This window comes from Cynocephalus volans, chromosome 1, assembly GCF_027409185.1.
Source record: "Cynocephalus volans isolate mCynVol1 chromosome 1, mCynVol1.pri, whole genome shotgun sequence".
NCBI lineage: Eukaryota > Metazoa > Chordata > Mammalia > Dermoptera > Cynocephalidae > Cynocephalus > Cynocephalus volans.
The window spans coordinates 57566375-57585630 of NC_084460.1; the positions used below are offsets into that span (position 1 = coordinate 57566375).

The 19256-nt window shown below is 46.7% G+C and overlaps 1 protein-coding gene across 2 annotated transcripts in view; it reads left to right on the plus strand.

Annotated features, from left to right (window-relative positions):
- Positions 1-3128: 3128 nt before the first annotated feature.
- DNAJC5 (DnaJ heat shock protein family (Hsp40) member C5) overlaps positions 3129-19256 on the plus strand; it is a 53368-nt gene continuing 37240 nt past the window's right edge. For both annotated transcript variants that reach the window (XR_010023915.1, XM_063101093.1), the window contains exon 1: positions 3129-3291. The gene's annotated coding sequence lies outside the window, so the exon portion shown is untranslated. The remainder of the gene's footprint in view (positions 3292-19256) is intronic.

Below are 19256 nucleotides of genomic sequence, written 5' to 3' on the forward strand. Positions count from 1 at the left end.
TCAGAAATAATGGGGCTCACCCCAGATGTAATAGCAGGAAAAGCTAAGTGACCTTGAATAGTATGGTACACACTCTCTAGTACAATAGTGAGCTGTCACCAGCAATGGGTGGACAGCAGTCTCTGTCTGCAGCCAACATTTACCCTAATTTATGTTGGAAATGGGTTTCATGTGGTTTTTATTAAACAGTTATTTTCCTTTACATATTTGAATGCTATAAGCAAATATTTTAGGTGTCCTGTGGGTAAGAATCTGCTATGCTTTTTGGGGTACAAGGTGAAGCCAATGTGTACCCAGCCCTCAAGGACTTGCAGTTCTGTTTGTTGGGGGAAACAAGGTGTTCCCCTGAGTAATGGGCTCATGTTCCATGAGGTATGGAAAAGTGCTGTGGAGCTTTGGGGCCTGAAGTAGGCAGAGCGGGTGGAACTGAGGGCACAGCTGAGGGGCTAGCTCTGGTAGAAGCAGTAAAAGCCGTGGCCTCAGTTCCCTTTTCTCAAGCAGGACAGTGGCGCTGGCTCTATCTGATTAAAGGGCTTAAAGCCATGAAGCACTTAGCACACAGGGCCTGACACTGGACGTACGTGTGAGACTCCAAAACCACAACCACTGTCAACTTTTGATAGGTATCTTTCTGTCTTATTTTCTCCAAACAGGTTCACTAGTTCATTTATAAATGTATTTGTTATCGCTTTTTATTTTTGGTAGCTGGCCAGTACAGGGATCAAACCCTGGACCTGGGTGTAAGCAGCACCATGCTCTAACCCCTGAGCTGACTGTCCAGCTCTGCACTTTTTATATATCATGCATCTTGCACATTTTACTTTCAGTAGCTATCGCAAGCATTTTCTATACTCTTGTGTAGCTCTTGTGTACATCTTTAATAACTACAATATTCCACTTGAGTGTGCATTTGGGCAGGTTTCCATTTTCGCTATCGAACTCATGAACATCTAGTGCATATACCTTTTTCTGTATTTGGAAACACTGTCTTAGGAAGAATGTCCCTAAAGTGGAACTACTAGGTCTTGGAAGGACTCATTTAAGGCCTGATTCATTCATTCTTGCAGCTCTCAGCACAGGCGGAACACAGCTTCAATCTGAATTGGTACCTGGCCCATTTTGTTTTCTCATTTCTCAATTCTGGCCCAAAGTACTTCGTTCTCTTGAATCAATAGAAATAGATCAACCTGTACTTCTGCTTCTTGGTTTTCTTGGCTGCCTGCTTGATGCTGCACAGTTTGATGACTGCTAGGAGGCTTTCTGAGGTCTCTGCTACTTACAGGCCCTGAGCCTGAGACAAGACTGGCATGACATCAGTGACGTGAGATGAGGGCCAGAGCATGCTGGAAAAGTCTGGATTCTATTCGGTGTGTCATGGGAAGCCTTGGATATTGAGCGGGAAAAAAATAAGCACCGGAGTGTTTTTCCTCTAATCATGTTCAGCAGCAACACAGAAGACCTACTTCTGTGGCCAAACACATGAGGATTTCTCTCCACTGGCAAGCAAGCTGCAGTGGACACCAGCTGGGTGTCCTCCAATTCAATTCTGGTACTACCTTTCTGGAGACAGCGTTAGATCCCAGGAGTTGAGGGCTCAGTCCCCAAGACTACCTCCTCCATTTCTGATGCCAGTCACAAGCTAGTTTCACCTGGGCTTCTGACTGACTGGCTGTAAATTGGGGCTCCCACATCCCCCTCGGGTTTGATTAAGTTGCTGCACAGCTCACAGAACTCAGGGAAACACGTTTACCGGCTTATTTTAAAGGATAATACAAAAGATACAGATGAAGAGATGCATAAGGTGAGGTATGGGAGAAGGGGCGTGGAGCCTCTGGGCCCTCCCTGGGCACCACCCTCCAGGAACCTCCGTGTGTTCAGCTATCCAGAAGCTCCTCAAACCCTGTACTCTTGGGTTCTTATGGCTTCATTAAGTAGGCATAACTGAAGCATGGACAAGCATGTAGAAATGTGATTAGACAAAAAGGACATGATCTAATGTTAATAGACTGAGGGGGGAACCGAGCAAGGCCTGTTTAGATTCTTCTTGGCCTCTCTGCAGCATTCCTTCCTCCCAGGTATGGGGTGGGGCCCCTCCTGAAATGACCTACAATCAGTTAAGGTAGGTCAGAGGATTTCTTTATGGCCAGCTCCAAGACAAAAGCGGGGGATGGTTAGAACAAGTCAGGAACTGTGGGTGAAACCCAAAATTTACATATATCACAGATGTCGTCTGGTTTATGTTTTAAAAAGATGACTCCGCTAGGAAATGGTCATCAGGCAGGAGTGGAAGCGCGAAGGCAGGAGCACTGGCTGCAAGCGTCTGCTCCCTAGCTCCTGGGATGGAAGTGGCACATGCCCGCACGTGTAGCACAGCGCAGGCTCTCAATAAACGGCAGGACGGCTACAGCTACAGGGAGTGACGGGAAGGGTGACCAGCAGGTCTTCCCTCCCTCAGCGGGTCAGTGGAGCAAGGGTTGTACCCAGAGAGGGAGTTGGAGTGGGAATTCGTTTTCCTGACCGTCCATGTCATTGTTTGGGGTGATTCTGGGAGGGTGGCTGGGCAGTGGCGTGGCATTTCAGCGACTGGACAGGAAAAAAGGAAGTCTCATGTCGGCGCTTCAGGGATGAGCAAACGTCAGTCCCACGACGGAGGTTCGGGTGGGAGTGGGAGGAGTCGGTCTCTCCGCCATCTCCCACTTGCTCCCTCTCCAGTTCTCTGATGAGGACAAGTACGTTTTCTCAGCCTTACGTAAAGCTCTGAGCAGACAGCTGCAAGGCAAGCCCCGCACCTGTCCTAACGCGGGGGGCCGCGGCACCTGCCCGGCTTCGGGAGGGCTGGCTCTGCCCCGCGCCTCGGCCGCGCCCCCGCCGGCCGGCCAGAGCTTCCGGCTCCTCGGCTGCGAGCTCCGCCCACCGATCCCGGGGCCTTCGCCTCGGGGCTGTCACTCGGGGATCACACTCGGGGTTCGCTCCCGCACGGCGCTCCAGAGCCTCTGCCCCGGCTGCCATCGGGCTCCGCCCCCGCACGGGCGGGGCCTCCTCACGGCGCTCCGGGCGCACGCGCGACCAGCTCCGCACGGATCCAACCAGCCGGAGCGCACGTCCTTCCGGGGGCGCGCGCGTCGGTGCGCGAGCGTGCGCGTCCCCGCCGTCTCAGCCGGTTCTGCTCCCGCACCCTCCGCCGCCGCCGCCGCCGCCGGGATCCCCAGGCTGAGGAGCGCGTCGGCCGGCTGCCTAGCAGCCCGCGGAGCGGGAGCGGAGCCGCGGAGCCGCGGACCGGCGGGCGGACAGGTGAGCCGTTGCGGGCCAGCGGGAGGGCCTCCCTTGAGGCCGGGGCGGGCGGCACGGAGTGCGCGGCCGCGGGCCCGGAAATGGCGGCGACCCTGGGCCGGCGGTGCCGGGGCGCTCGCAGCGGGCGGGCTCTGCCGGGTCCCGTGAAGCCGCCCGCCCGCCTCCCGCGGGGCCCGAGCGCGCGCGCGGTGCAGCCCGGTCGCCGTGGTCGGAACTCGGGCCGCAACGCGTTGCGGTCCGCCTTTCGGGCGCCGTGGACTGCAGGAAGCACCCGCCTCTGGCGGGCGCGCGACGAGGGGCTGAGCGCCCGATCACTCGGCCGCGGCTTGCGCGCGTCGGTGACCGGATGGAGGTCCTTCCGTGTGCCTGAGCAGAGGCCGCCGGGGCGCGTGCCGGGGCACCGGGAAGGGGGCGCGCCCAGCTTGGGTCTGGTCTTAGGGCCGGGCTCGGCGGGCGTTGTCACCGGCCGTTGTCAGACGTTCCTCCCCTGGCTCACGTGTCTGTGTCACTCTCTGCACGCTGTCGCGGTGCTCGGAGACAGGGCTCTGGAGCTCTGAGACTCCGCGTTCCCTCGTCCGCTCAGCTCTCTCAGAAGTACCGCCGAGGGCCAGGGTGCGCATTCAGGCAGGCGGGGTCGGAAGCCGCGGCTAAGGCGTGGGAAGGGTCCCTTTCCACCACGTCGGTGCCGTAAGACTCCGGCGGCACCGGGCCGGGCTCTGGCCGCCGACTGTGCCGGCCTCGGCTGTGCAGCCGGCGTGGTCTCCGAATGGAGACCCTGGGGTTCCTGCAGGGTCTGAGAGCCCCCACCTCCCTATGACCCCTTCCCTGACTCACTCTGCCCCTGCCGCAGTAGCCTCCTTGATGGCGCCTGAGCAAACTCCCGGGCGCCGTCCTGGAGTCTGCCGGACGCTCTCCCCAGCGCCCTCCCGGCTCTGTGCGGCACCCCCGACCACCCTCCTCTCACTCCCTGCCCTTCACCTCCTGCTCCCTGTCTCCCTTCCTTACTCAGTTTTCCCACAGCACTTGATCCTTCTAAAGTACCATTTAGCATGTTCATCATACTTAACATTTTACTGTGTATGAGGTAGGGGCCGTGGGGAGCCGGTTCTGTACAAAGAACAGTTGCTGGGCACACAGTATGTGTCCAGTGGCATGTGTTGAATGAGTGGAAACGGGGAACTTGGCAACAGCTGCGCGATGTGATGGCCTTGTCACCCGAAGTTATTGTGGGCTAGTACTGGGTGCGTGGAGCTGCAGGGGTCCTGGGGGTTTGTGGTGAGAAACATATATGCCCTTGGGACAGAGAGCCACCAGTTCCACCTGCTTACTGGGGAAAGGACAGCCAGTTAAAAGGTGTAACTTTGAATCTATCATTATTTCAAAGTTAAAGCTTTTTAAAAGTCAGATCTTTTAGAAATTTTGTCTTTGGTTACCCCCGTCCCCGCAAAAACCCCGAAAGGCTGGCCAGTTGGTTCAATTGGTTAGAGCACAAGATGAAACGGTTCAGATCCTTGTACCAGCCAGCCACCAAAAATAAAAATAAGTAAGAAATAAGCAACAAAAGCAAAAAACCCTGAATAAAACCATATATTAGCATTTGTACTTTCTTGTGATATTTGGTAGCTGAGTAGGGTGAAGAGGAGTCGTCTGCCTGGCTCTTAATTCAGAAGAATTACGCGAGATTGAGCTGTCCTGATATCCTAACCCTGAGGCTCATTAGCTGTGGCTCTGTGACAGAGCCCAGCAGAACCTGCTTTGTGACTGAAGGACTCTGGAGTCCTTCAGAACCTTACCTCATGCCCACATTAACTAAGAGTGAGTGGGTTTTCTTGCTTTCCTGAGGATGATTCTTGTAATGTGGTTCAGGGATTGAACAGGTGCTGCTCGCTTCTCAGTCCTATTTGTTCTTGAGCCCCCTCACTTGCAGAGGGTGGGTGCCGCTGGGCTCAACTGTAGAGCTACCCTGAAGACCAGTGCCTTGCTCAAGGTCTCACTGTTAATAATTGTCAGGCCTGGAACTTGAACTCAAACCTTGTGTACCATGTTTCTTCTAATTATTCATTGACCACCTGTCTGACAGCACAGTACAGAATCCCATAATAAGCTGTTAATGGTATATTTTCGAGTCCAGATGTAATATGCTCACATTGGTGCCTGGGGTATAGTAGAAGCTCAGTAGGTTTTGTTGAATGAATGACCAAAATGCAGTGGGGCTGGGAGTCATGATAAGGTAGGATTTTATCTTAGGTGGGGATTTATTTCTGAAGTCAGGGAGTAAGATGAACATGATATGCAAGGTTTGGAATACATAATGCTGTGGGTAAATGGTATTAGCAAATGGAGGCAGCCAGTTTTTTCCAGTAAAGAAACAGACCCCTGAGTCTTCAGGGGATGGGTTAGAAGCCATTTGTATGGAAATGAAGTGTGATGACAAGTCATGCACAAGAGGTAGAGAAGACACCCTCAGCCCTCATGAGTCTCCAGGTGTTCTACATTGGGCTGTTAAAACCATAGTACTCTTAAAATGAGACTTACTGTATTCTGATTGGAGCATTCTTTTGCTGTGAAGTCTTGATGTGTCCAGGGAGCTTGGTCTTCTGTCGGACACACCTCCTGCTCCTTCACAGTCCTTCTCTCCTCTGTATGTCAGCAGAATCTGCGTTAGACTTTCCTTCCTGAAAGAGGATAAGACTAGGGCTCACGTGATTCGGCCCCTTCTGTCTCTGAGCCTCCGGATTCTGTAAGATGAGGGTAATCGTACCTACCTTGCCTGCCTGTTGGAGGAGCAAAGATGATAAATGGAAAGATATCTTGTCTGCTGCTTCCTAAATGGAAGTGACTAAGATGCTGAAAAATGGTAATAGTCTTATTTTATGAAAATGCTACCCCTAATCTGAGAGCCAGGACTAGTATACCAGGGCCACGTCAGATAATGACATCCTCTCGAGAGGATTAGCAGTTACTCTGTTATGAGTCACTGGCAATTCAACCCAGAAGATTTAAGGATTAGACTACCCAACAACCTTTAGTGTAGCTTTTGTCTCTCATCACACTTTGCACTAACTTTGAGTGCATTGTGCGTTAATGAAAGTGTGTTCTTTATTCTTGGTAAATGGCAGATACTTATTAGATATGGGTCTTTAGAAGTGAAAATTGTTTTAAATTTTGAGTTTTGCAAACATTGATATTTCACATTGAAATAGCAGAAATGAAGTATAGTATCTCTCTCTAAAGAAAGAAATAGTGAGACCAGGTTTTCTGTCTTGGTCAATTTCCTCTGCAGGACGCACCTGTATACACTAAAGTTTCACTTCATTCCAGAATCATTCTATGTCTTACATGAATTCTTTTTAAAGACTTAGTTCTGTCACAGAGAACTTTGTCATTTATTCCTGAGGTATTAAACACGCAGATGTTTTTATTTTTTTATACATTGTGAGTGCCAGAAGTATTCCTTGAATATGTAAATATGGATGAACTTTATTCATCATCATGGATTGTTTGTAATTTTATTGTCCTTTTAGTTCTACACTGAACATGTATCACCAGCAAAAATGGTCATTTACAAGGTGAAATGTACAGAGCAGCTTGGTGTCTCCACTGCTGTGTTCTGAGGTTATAAAGTCACAGTCCTGGCCAGTCACAAGATTGGAATGCTGATTTGTAGCCCCATATCAGCTGTGCCCCACCCGCCTCTCTCTCTCTGATAGAAGTGTGTCCAGCTTCTCAGAGAGCTCTGCCTGCCTTGTGCCTCTGCTTTTTCACCAAGTGGAGTGGAAATGCGCTCGAGTGAAACCTACAGAATCAAAGTATCCTGTCTTATTCTAACCCTGAATTGCTTCAAGGGCCAGGGGCCAAATCCAGGTGCTGGAGTTCAAGACCATGGGCTCCCCAATTGACAGTCAGTCCCAGTTAGAATGGAGGCAAGACCTGGTCAGACAGAGTTCTCCAGCCCTTGCTAGGCTACAAGCCCTGGGCGGGAGAAGTGACCAGAGCTCTGCAGAGGGAGTTTGTGCCACTGTGTGGGTTTTATTTATTTATTTTTCTGTTATCGGGAGGGATTAGTAGCACAACAAATTCTTGGTTTTTAGCAAGGCACTCTCATTGGGTTTTTCTTTGTTAAGTAGAAGTGTTTTTTTCTTTTTTTTTTTGTGAGAGGGTTTCTCTAAGACAATGAAAGAAATTCTGGGTCAAAGAGTACAAACTTTTATGATTTTTGCCATATAGTAGCAAGTTTACATTCTCTCTGGCAATGTAGCTGTGTTTTTTCCCTTTACCACATGCAATTTTAACACTTTATATGTTGCTGCTGACTTAGCTAATGCTATAGGGTTTGATAATAACTTTTTTTTTTTTTTTTGCCGTGGTAATAAATGTTGACAGATTGCTTTTGATGTGTCCTTCAAAATAAGAAATTTCTGGTCGAAAAGGACTTTTTACAAGGTGTTAAACCAGTCAACTTTTGTTTTTTTAATTAATTGAAATAAAGAAAGTTGTATTCCAGATAAGGATTTTCACTTGGATGTATTCATCTTATAGTTTTAATCATGAGGCTCATTACAAGGAAATTAAAAAAAAATTTTTTTTAATGCACTCTTGACTATTAAGGTTACAGTTTAAGGATGACAGTTATCTATGAAGTATTTCTTAACTTGTCTGAGCAATGTTGCCCTCTCTTTGAAACAGTATATTTTCTTTTGAAATTCACTGAGAGGGTCCCCCCACCCCCTGAAATAGCAAACACTGTGAAACCTTACTATGGTTTGTTGAATAGTCTGGGCCAAGTTTGCTTAAAGTGCATGAGCCATACTCCCCAGGACAGCCATGCAAGGTAGCTGTTAGCCAGTTTCATAGATAAGGAAACTGAGAGTTACATATATTCCCCAGTATAAAGGTATAATATTGAAGAATCAGCACAAATAATGCCATCATACATGTTAAAATACAACAAGCAGAATTTACAAAACTACCTCTTAGAATGCCGTTCCTGTCAGTGCCATTTTCTCTTGCATCATCCTGCCTGGTTGGGTAATTCTAACTGATTGTACCAATAGGTGCGATTGTTGCATCCGTCTTCCTGGTCTGTAGTACTGATGTGGTTCCCACACTTGTTTCATCTGTCCCTGCCTTTTTCCTTTATGAAAATTTATTAATGAAAATATTTTCAGACAACCGTACTATAACTCACAGCATCTGCAGGGGCCTCGAGTAGGCAGCCTGTCCAGCTGGCTCTTAACACCATCTTATCTTTAGGCAGGTAGACTGAAATGCATAGCGTTAACAACATAGGCATCCTCTTGAACCTGCTCTAGTTTAGGAGAAATATGCAAACATTCATAAGTGTCTGTGATTTGTCCCTTTTATTTGTGGCATGTCAAACTGGTCACAGGGTAGCAGTTTGTTGTGAAGCAGACCTGTGTGTGGCAGACCTGGGCGCTGCACCTGGAGTAGGCTAGTGGTCTCTTGTCTTATACTCACCTCAGAGTAACTTCCCAGCTGATTGATAGCTATCTCCTCCTAAAGCCTTAAACTTAGGACTTCTGTATTTTTAAAAGGCAGATGATGACAATAAGGCAAATTAATAAACTGGGTTTTTAAGTTAAGGAAAGCACATTTTACATCTAAATTGCTATGCCACAATAATTAATATTAGTCTGCAAGCTGAGTTTTAATTAAAATATAACCAACAAAACTTTTATTCAGTTTTATAAACTTTGTCTATACATGTATTTATTTTATTAAAAAATATGATCAAGGAGGGTTAATACAGTATCTCATTCAGAAAAAACTTGATGTACAAGAAAAGTTACTTGTGATCAGGTCATGGAAGAATTACTCCCTTTTGTAAAATGGTTACTGAGAGTCAGTCACAACGTACAGTGCTTGGGAGTCAGACTTGGATTCAAATCACAGCCCTGCCAATTCCTAGCAGTGTCAAAGCAAAATGCTTTGGTCTGTAAGGAAATTTGAATGAGGCTTTTTGTTAGATTTGCCAATCAGGGAAGACCACCTCTCAGCATGAGAAGTAAGTCTGCCCAACAAGCAGAAGCAGCAAAGAGGTTTTGTAGTGTAAGTTTAGGAAATTCTAAGCAGTAAAACAAATTCCAGACATTGTATGAAGATGGAATGGGTAACTGACAAGGACATACTGAACAAAGAGTTTCTAGGCCTTTCACAATTTTTATGGCTATTCTAGACCACTTGACTCCTAAGTTAATTCCCATTTGTTTAAAATACAGTGGGTTAACAACCGTCCTGCTGTCCCAGGGCTTCTCCAAACAGTGTCATACACAGTTATCTAAGTAATGGGTATCTTGGTGATAACAAACTTCTCAGAAAAGAGTCTGCTTGCCAAGCAGTAAATTCTTTCTTTATTTATTTATTGTTATTTAATATTTAATATTTTTTACATTCTATGATGTTGTAAAGCAGTTGGGAGGGAGGGGGAGAGGGGAAAGGGGAAGGAAATAGGATGGAAGGAGGAAGGAGGAGGGGAGGAGTCGAGGCCTGTGGCACCCCACTCATTTCCCCTGTGGAAGAAGCCCCCTGAGGGGCTTCCAGTGGTGGTTTGGTCATTGCTGGGCTGGGTGCAGATGTCAGGGGGGTGTGGCTAGAGCCCTAGCCCCCTACCACCCCAGCTTGGGAGAGCCCAGGGCACTTCCTGTGGCGGCTGGGTGGTTGCATAGAGACATACATTTTCCTGGCTTCCAGGGTGTCCCCCGTCCTCCCTGCGGAGCTCCCAGTATCTGTAGGTCACAGGCGACAGAAGCCAGGGTGCAGCCACGTGGGCCACCTGGAGCAGATTACAGGGCGCTGTGAGGACTGGACTAAGCAGTAAATTCTAATGAAGGGTCAGCTTCTTGGACTAGAAGAGCAAGTCAAATCAAATTTTAAAAAAATGGAGTCACTGTGGTTCTTTTATTCTCCTTTCCTGGACTCTTTTCTTCTTCATCAGCAGAGAGACCAAGTAGGTTGCTCAACCTTCCTGAGCCTCAGCCTTCCCATCTGTAAACTGCAGATTGTAACAAAAACAACTAACGTTTACTGTGTGTCTGCACTGTTGTAAGCATGTCACAAGAGTTCATCTCAGGCACACCATGCTAGATTACTTTTATTTCCTTTTGGCAAAGAGGAGATTGAGACATGGACCTGTTCAGTAACTTTCCAGGTTGACAGAGCCAGGTTCCAGCCCAGGCAGGTGACCCCAGAGCTGCCACCCCACCCACTGGACTGGGTGCCTGTCTCAGGCTTCTTAGGAGTATTCAGTGGGGTGCAGACACATGTGCCCCTAAATGCCTATACATAGTAAACGTTGCCAAAGTTGTAGCTGTCCTGTAGGTAAAAATTACAGCACTTATAAGTCCTGTCACAGTTGTACCATTTTGAGGTGCATGTGTGTGTTCTAACTCACTGCCTCTAAAACTGGGCATGTCCCTCAGTTGGCTTGTCATGGTTTAATCGGTACACCTTGTACTTGGTTGCTCACTAGCTTTGATGGAGTCATTTGATTCTAGTTGTAGTGCAGGGAGGCAGTCACTCTGAACCTGAGTTCCTCTACTGCAAAGGCAGTCTACGTGTGAGAAGCACTGGCCAACCTTCTCTCCAGGGTGAATTTCTCATGGCAGCCCAAGGCCAGGGAGTCAGTGCAGGGTGGCTCTCCTCCAGTTATGTTTCAGAATGTGTTCCCTTAGAAATGCAGGGAACACCCTGAAATCATCTGTAGCATTTTGTGTTCTGACTTATCCATGGTGTATGTGTAAGCTGCCACTTTGGAATCTGCCCTGTTGGAGCATCTAGTCAGTCCACTCTACAGTGGAGATGATGGAGCTGCAGCCGGGGTCAGGGTGGGTAGCTCATTTGATTCGTCAGTGTCACAAAGTAAACAGGGCAGAGTAAATATGGTATTGCTAGTAGTATTGTGGTTATACTTATTATGAATTTATGCATTATTTGAGGTTGAGGACTTGAATGTTGTGATGATCTCCTCCAGATAATAACAAAATTCTACCTGGCAGGCATCCACTGGAGTATATTTGTAGTTAATTAATTGCTAGTTGTTTTATGCCCTTTTTGCCGTGATAGAAAGTACCTCTGGACTCTCATCTGGCTGGCAAGCCTCAGACAGAGTCTACAGAGAGCCTGCGGGGGGCAGCAGACGCCTGCCTGGGTTGAAAAGTACCTGTGACTTCAATATCCTGAGAGTTTAGGTGTAGTGAGGTTAGAACACCAACAGCCAAAATACCCTAATGCTTATTAATTTCATGAAGAATACTTTGTACAATGTCTAGTTTCATATTTACAGTTGGGACTATCTTAAGGTTTTCTGGAATATTTTTGGTCATAGTAATGGTTCTATGCTAGAGTCTTTTTTCCCTAGCACGTGCACACGTGAGTAACTTTAATGCCGGTACTGTGATAACAGAAATGCCACTTGTGTCTGTATCTAGGGTGCTAGCTTGTTCTAGTCTCCCTTTACATGGAGAGATTCACGGTTGGATTGAGCAGTGGCTGCCCAGGCATCGTACCCCGCAGCCTTGCTGGTGTTGCCCCTACTTGTTTCCATGTTGTTTGCACCATTAAAGGTGATGTGCATGTGGACCGGGGAGATGAGGCTGGAGGTGTCTGGGCACTGGCACCCAGGAGGGCGTGTTGGGCCCTTATTAGAGGACCAGGAGCATTGTGGTGGCATCTTACAAACTGGTTCGTAGATAACTTCCTCTCTGAGTAATAGGTTTTTTGGAATGTTCAATTTAGTCCCCTTGTATTTAAACACGTCTATAGTTACTTTGCTCAACATCTGATCTCTTTTTCCTTTTTGAATTATCATATTCTTTTTTTTTTTTTTAAAGATGGCCAGTAAGGGGATCTTAAGCCTTGACTTGGTGTTGTCAGCACCGCGCTCTCCCAAGTGAGCCAACCGGCCATCCCTATGTAGGGATCCGAACCTGCGGCCTTGGTGCTATCAGCACTACACTCTCCCAAGTGAGCTACAGGCCAGCCCTGAATTATATTCTAAGCATCAGTTTACTAAAGAAAATTCTTAGGTTTCTGGACATAAAGCACTACTGATAAAATTAATTCAGCAAACATGTACTGAATGCTCTGCTAGGAATTGTAGCAGTAGCTCAGCTTATAAATTAGAAGGTCTTTCAGGTGCTGGGTTTAGTTTTTGTTTCTTTGTAGCTAAGCATATCCTTGGAATGGTGTTATAATTTGGTAAACCAAGTTTCTGGGCAAGGGTGTGGCCTGGGATTAAGGCAATTTGATTCTTCCTCAGGTATCTGCCTGTGGCATGTGGTGGTCAGTCTTGTTTCCTTGAGTTAATTTTGTGAATCATGAAGGCAGTATGTTAGTTTTCTTTAGTAAGGAAATACATGGGCACTGTCTTTGTGAACAAGCACAGTGAGTATTGTTGATTTTTTTTTTTTTCAGAGTAGACAAATTCAGAGTTGTGTGTTCAAACTGATTTTTTTTTTAGCCTTTTTACTGTGTTCTGTGTCCCTGTCCCCAGCAGGCTCTTCCCCTGCCTGACCCACTTGTTGAGTTATCCTGTGACAGCTGATGTTTACCTGGTTCGTCTGGATTTTATGTAAAGATTCCCCAGAAGGTCAGAAGTAATGCCAGTGTATTTCATTTATAGTATTTTTATTTTTAGCAAAGTTTTTCCCCTACAGGGTAGGCCATGGGTGTATACAGCAGGGCAGCAGTAACCTGTTTCACGCCCCCATCTGCATCTTCTCTCCCAGAGGTGTTTGCTGCTTTGTCATGTCCGTGACCTGTCACATGATGCAGCACCTGTGTCCTCCTCACTGCAGGGTGACTGTCAGTCTTGGTAATTCCGTTCTTGTTCCTTTGTGTCCTTATGTGGCGTAACTTTGTTGAGTTCCATCAACAACGCACGCCATCTGTTGTCTCCCTGACTTTAGGGTGATGGCGTTTCACCCTCCCTTCCTCCTCCTCTGGCTTCTGCCGTCTGTCCTTTCTAGAGTTGTTCCCCACCACAAGGTTTCTAACAGCCTTTTTCCAACGATTGCCTGCCTGCTTCCCTAAAACTCTTCTCTCTCGGGCCGGCCCCATGGCTCACTTGGGAGAGTGTGGTGCTGGTAGCGCCGAGGCCGCGGGTTCGGATCCTATATAGGGATGGCCGGTGTGCTCACTGGCTGAGCGTGGTGCAGACAACACCGTGTCTGAGGGTTGCGATCCCCTTACCAGTCAGGAAAAAAAAAAAAAAATAAATAGAAAGAAAGAAAGAAAAGACTTTAAAGAAAAAAAATATATTTGGGCCGGCCCGTGGCTCACTCGGGGAGAGTGTGGTGCTGATAACACCAAGGCCCTGGGTTCGGATCCCATATAGGGATGGCCGGTTAGCTCACTGGGTGAGCGTGGTGCTGGCAACACCAAGTCAAGGGTTAAGATCACAACAAAACTAAAAGATACATTGGCTCGCATGCGCACTAAACACACACACACACGCACACACACGCACTCACGCTTACAAAGAGTGCTGAACCACACCCAACTGGACCCGAGGGGAGCCTGAGCCTGACCAAATCAGTACACGTGTGGTGTCCTGACTCCCAGGGTTTACCTTATAATTGCTCTTAAGACCCTTCTTGTCTTCATAATGGAATTCTTGTATTAAAACATGACTGTTTTAAGTAGTATTATCTAATGGTAAGTGTAGAAATACCAAAGAATCTGTAGCTTTTGTAAAAATTTTGCAGATGGCCTCAGATAGTTTCAGAGGTTTCTGAATAAAGGATGCTGAAAATGGAACAAAATAGAGAACCCCCAAATAGACCTCACATGTGCAAGTTTGGAGTAAGCCAGAGGCACCTTGTAGGTCCCAGGAAAACGTGGGCCATTCTGTGGGTGTTTCTGAGACTTGAGGTGCTGGGCATCGCTCAGACAAACAGGTCTGTATCTCCTGTCATGCCCAGATCAACTCCTGATAAAGCAGATTCCCTATGGTTGACAAAACATCAGAAGCAAGCAAAGGAGAATATACTTCTGACCTTGGAAGTCAGGAAGGATTTTTTGAATAAAAACAGGAAAGGGGAAAAAATAGGTCAATAAATTCAGAAAGATTTGATATATTTAATTACATAAAAATTAAGAACTTGTAGGAGAACTGTTGTACAACACTGTGCATATAGTTAACACTACTGTCCTATTCACTTAAAATTTGTTAAGATGTTGAATTTGATGTTATGTTTTTTACTACAATTTTTTTTAAAAGAGCTTGTGTTCATCAAAAGACACCATAATAAGTAAAAAAGAGCTGTGAGCTAGGAGAAGAAGATATTTGTAACATTTATAACCAATAAAGGGCTGGTGTCCTGGATGCATCCACTGAGGGCAGGCCCAGAGAAGCCGTACAGATGGAACAAACTTGAAACCGGTCAAGACGCTCACCTCAGCAGTCTGTATGGGAAGAAGAATCAGGCTCGGACGAAATTGGGAAGCCAGGCAGGACCAGTCACCACTGAGGCTGCAGAATGACAGGGAGCCCCTAAACTCATGCTGAGTGTAGATTGGTGCAGTTGTCTGACATTGCTCATCAAGTTGAGCCTGCCTGTTCTCTGGGCCCAAAAGTTCCACTTTTAGGTGCACACCCAAAATAATTCTTTCCCAACTGTTTGTGGTGAAGGACCAGATTTTATTTTTTTAATTTCCAGTCTGTCACAGACTGATGATACTTTTGTAAGCTTCAACAAAAATGACCACTAGAAAAAAGAATCACAAGCAAAGCATACAAAATATAAGGCCAGCTTTTTTCTTGTTTTATTTTCTAAATGAGCATAAGTAAAACATTGACTTTTTTTTTTTTTTTTTTTGGTGTACAGTTCTTTGAGTTTTATACATACAGATTCATGTAACCAATACTGTAGTCAGGGTACAGAACAGTTCTGTCAACCACCCTCTCTACACTAACTCCTGGCAACCACTGGTCTGTTTTCTGTTGCTATAGTTTTGCCTTTTTAAAAATGTCATATAAAAGGAATCATAGAGTGTGTGACCTTTTGAGACTAGCTTCTTTCACTTGGTGTAATGTATTTGAGAGTCATCCAAGTTGTATGGGTAAGTACTTCATTCCTTTTTACTGCTGAGTGGTATTCTGTTGTACAGCAGCACCACAGATTATATCCATATACTAGGGGAGGGACGTTGTTTCTGGTTTTTGGTGATTATACATACTCATGTACAGGTGTTTTGGTGAACATTAGTGTTCACTTCCCTGGGGTGAATACTTAGGAGTGGAATTGTAGAGTCTTGTGTATCCCCCCAGCAGTGTGTGAAGGTCTAGTTATTTTGTGTTCTCACTCGCTCTGGGATAGCAATGGAGAGCATACTGTGTGTCTTTCAGAAAGCCCTCCCATGCTTGGCAAGTCCCATGCATTTCAGAAGGTTGATGTACCCCGGGATACACTAGCTTTGCAAAATGTGTCCCTTTTTGTTTATTTTTTGAAGGTAATGATTGCATTAGTCGGGGTTCTCCAGAGAGACAGAACTGATAAGGTAAGTATTTCAGTATATGAGAGGGGTCTTATTAGGGAAATTGGCTCACATGATTATGAAGGCTGAAGAGTCCCACAATAGGCCGTCTGCAAATTGGATGCTGGTAGCATGGCTCAGTCCAAGTCTGGAAGCCTCAGAACCAGGGAAGCCACTGGTGTAAGTCATGGAACCCAAAGGCTGAAGAGTCTTGCCCCTTGTCAACTTGATGTCCATACTTATCTCCTTAAACCATACTTAATCTTCAAATGGGACAATAACAACCTAATAGTTCCGCCTAACATGATGTACCTATTCTGCATACAGCCAAAAAAATGAGTTACTCTTTACTAGAAGAGGAGGTAAATTATTTAGGTGATGTTTACTCCTCTGATATCCCATGACTTAAATACAAATACTATCATGTAAAGTTAACAGTATTTAAATATTTAAATACTGATATAAGGTCAGTAAGTCTTATATGATAGGGATAAGAGAAACAAAAACAAAGATAATTGTTTAATATATATATACACACAGATGTGTTCTTAACAAAATAGGACAGTTACAGTCCTTGTTTCTATAACTCGTCATGTGGTTGAAGCTGGTATTTATAACTACCTTCTTCTACTGCCCATTCTGTGTTCCCTTTGCCTTCAGTGAGTACCTCAGCTGGTTGTAGTTCTTTACCTGGTGGAGTGACCCAAACCTTCATCCCTGAAGAGTCTGGGCCATTCGTAGGCTTGCCTGGATTGCGTTGTTCTAATTTCCCATTGACCTTAATCACAGGGCATGGTAGTAGTAAGAGACGCCCTAAGGGGTCTCCTGTATTTCAGATACAGTCTTCCTCAACTCTGTTGTGAAGTTGTAGTCCAGCTTCCTCTTGGTAGTCTGGATTAGTCATCCCTTCTTTGCCTGTTGACTCAGAGGAGTGAGGTGCCCAAAGTGGGCAAGTGGCAGCATAAACTTCCTCTTCATTGGGTCATTGTTGTGTCTCCTGGTGGAAGCATTCCTCCCTCTGGAACCAAGACCTCTAGGACAGTAGAGCAGAAAATTAAAAGAACAGGAAGCAAAAATTTTGCCAGTGTATCACTGGCAGTAATGGTGAGTAGTGCCACTTCCATTTCCACCCCTTGATTCCTGGACCCATGAATCCTGCTATGGGAGAAACAGTACATATATTGGGTGCTGATTTAGAGCATACACAGTCCTTTGGAGAACCTTGCCCCAGCCCTGCAGGGCATTTCCACCTAGCTGGCACTGTAACTGACTTCAAAAGGCCATTCCAGGGCTGAGCCCGTGGCGCACTCGGTAGCGTGCTGCGCTAGCAGCGCAGCGACGCTCCCGCCGCGGGTTCGGATCCTATATAAGAATGACCGGTGCACTCCCTGGCTGAGCGCCGGTCACGAAAAAAAAATAAATAAATCCCAGCCTTAAAAAAAAAAAAAAAAAAAAAAAGGCCATTCCACTGTTCTATCAGACCGGCTGCTTCAGGATGATGGGGAACATGGTAAGACCGGTGGATTCTGCAAGCATGAGCCCATTGCTGGACTTCTTTGGCTGTGAAGTGAGTTCCTTGGTCAGAGGCAATGCTGTGTGGAATACCGTGATGGTGAATAAGGCATGCTGTGAGTCTACGGATGGTTGTTTTGGCAGAAACATTTTGTGCCGGGAAGAAGATCCATATCTAGAGTGTCTATTCCAATAAGGACAAAATGCTGCCCCTTCCATGATGGAAGTGGTCCAGTGTCATCAACCGGCCACCAGGTGGCTGGCTGATCACCGTGGGGAATGGTGCCATATTGAGGCTCAGTGTTGGTCTCTGCTGGAGGCAGATTGGGCACTCAGTGGTTGCTGTAGCCAGATAGGCCTTGGTGAGCAGAAGTCCATGTTGCTGAGCCCATGCATAACTCCATCCCTGCCACCATGGCCACTTTGCTCATGAGCCCACTGGGCGATGACAGGGGTGGCTGGAGAAAGAGGAACTAGTATCCACAGAACAGGTCATTCTATCCACCTGATTATTAAAGTCCTTCTCTGCTGAGGTCACTCTTTGATGGACATTCATATGGGAAACAAATATCTTCACATCCTTTGCCCACTTAGAGAGGTCCATCCACATACCTCTTCCCCAAATTTCCCTCTCACCAGTTTTCCAGTCATGTTCCTTCCAAGTCCTTGACCATCCAGCCAAACCATTGGCTACAGCCATGAATCAGTATATAATCACAGATCTTGCCATTTTTCCTTCTGAGCAAATGCACAACCAAGTGCGCTGCCAAAACTTCTGCCCACTGAGAAGATGTCCCTTCACCACTGTTCTTCAGCAGTGTCCCAGAGGGACTGTAGTGCCACAGCTGTCCACTTCTGGGCGGTACCTATGTGTTGTGCAGAACCATCTGCAAACCAGGGCCTAGCCTTCTCTTCCTCTATCAACTGATCGTAGGGAACTCCCCCCACAGGTGCAGGCTGGGGGAGAGAAGCAGCATGGCAGGAGTAGAACCATGGACATGGGCCACTTCACGTAACTTACTTGTGCCTTCAGGACCTGCTGGGGCCCCATCACATGTATACCACTCCCATTTGATGATCGAGTGCTGCTGTGTATGCCCGACATTATGACTTGCTGGGTCAGATAACATGCAGTTCATGATGGGCTGCTCAGGTCACATGGTAACTTGCTGGCCCATAGTCAAGCATTCAGTTTCTACTAAGGCCCAGTAGCAGACCAAGAGCTGTTTCTCAAAAGAATAGTTATCTGCATATGATGGTAGGGCCTTGCTCCAAAATCCTAAGGGTCTCCACTGTGATTCACCTGTGGGGGCCTGCCAAAGGCTTCAGACAGCATCCCTACCTGCCACTGACACCTCAGGGACCATTGGGTCTGCTGGATCATGTGGCCCAAGGAGCACAGGAGCCTGGATCTGTTGCAGAACAGCCTTCTTCTGTTCTGGCCCCACTCAAAACTAGCAGCTTTTTTTTTTTTTTTTTTTTTTTTAAAAAGATGACCGGTAAGGGGATCTTAACCCTTGACTTGGTGTTGTCAGCACCACGCTCAGCCAGTGAGCGAACTGGCCATCCGTATTGGGATCCGAACCCGGGGCCTTGGTGTTATCAGCACCGCATTCTCCCGAGTGAGCCACGGGCCGGCCCAAAACTAGCAGCTTTTCAGGTCACTTTTTTGGTCTGGAGTAACACACCCAAATGAGGAACACATTGCTTCCAAAATCCAAGTAGGCCCACTAGGCTTTGTGCCTCTTTCTTGGTTGCAGGAGGGGCCAGATGCAACAATATATCCTTCACCTTAGAAGGGTTATGTTGACATGCCCCACACCATTGAACCCCTGGAAATGTAACTGAGGCAGAAGGCCCCTGAATTTTAGTAAGATTTATTACTTGCCCTCTAACATGTAAATGTCTTACTCATGAGTCCGGAGTAGTTGCTACTTTTTTCTTTTTTTTTACTTTAT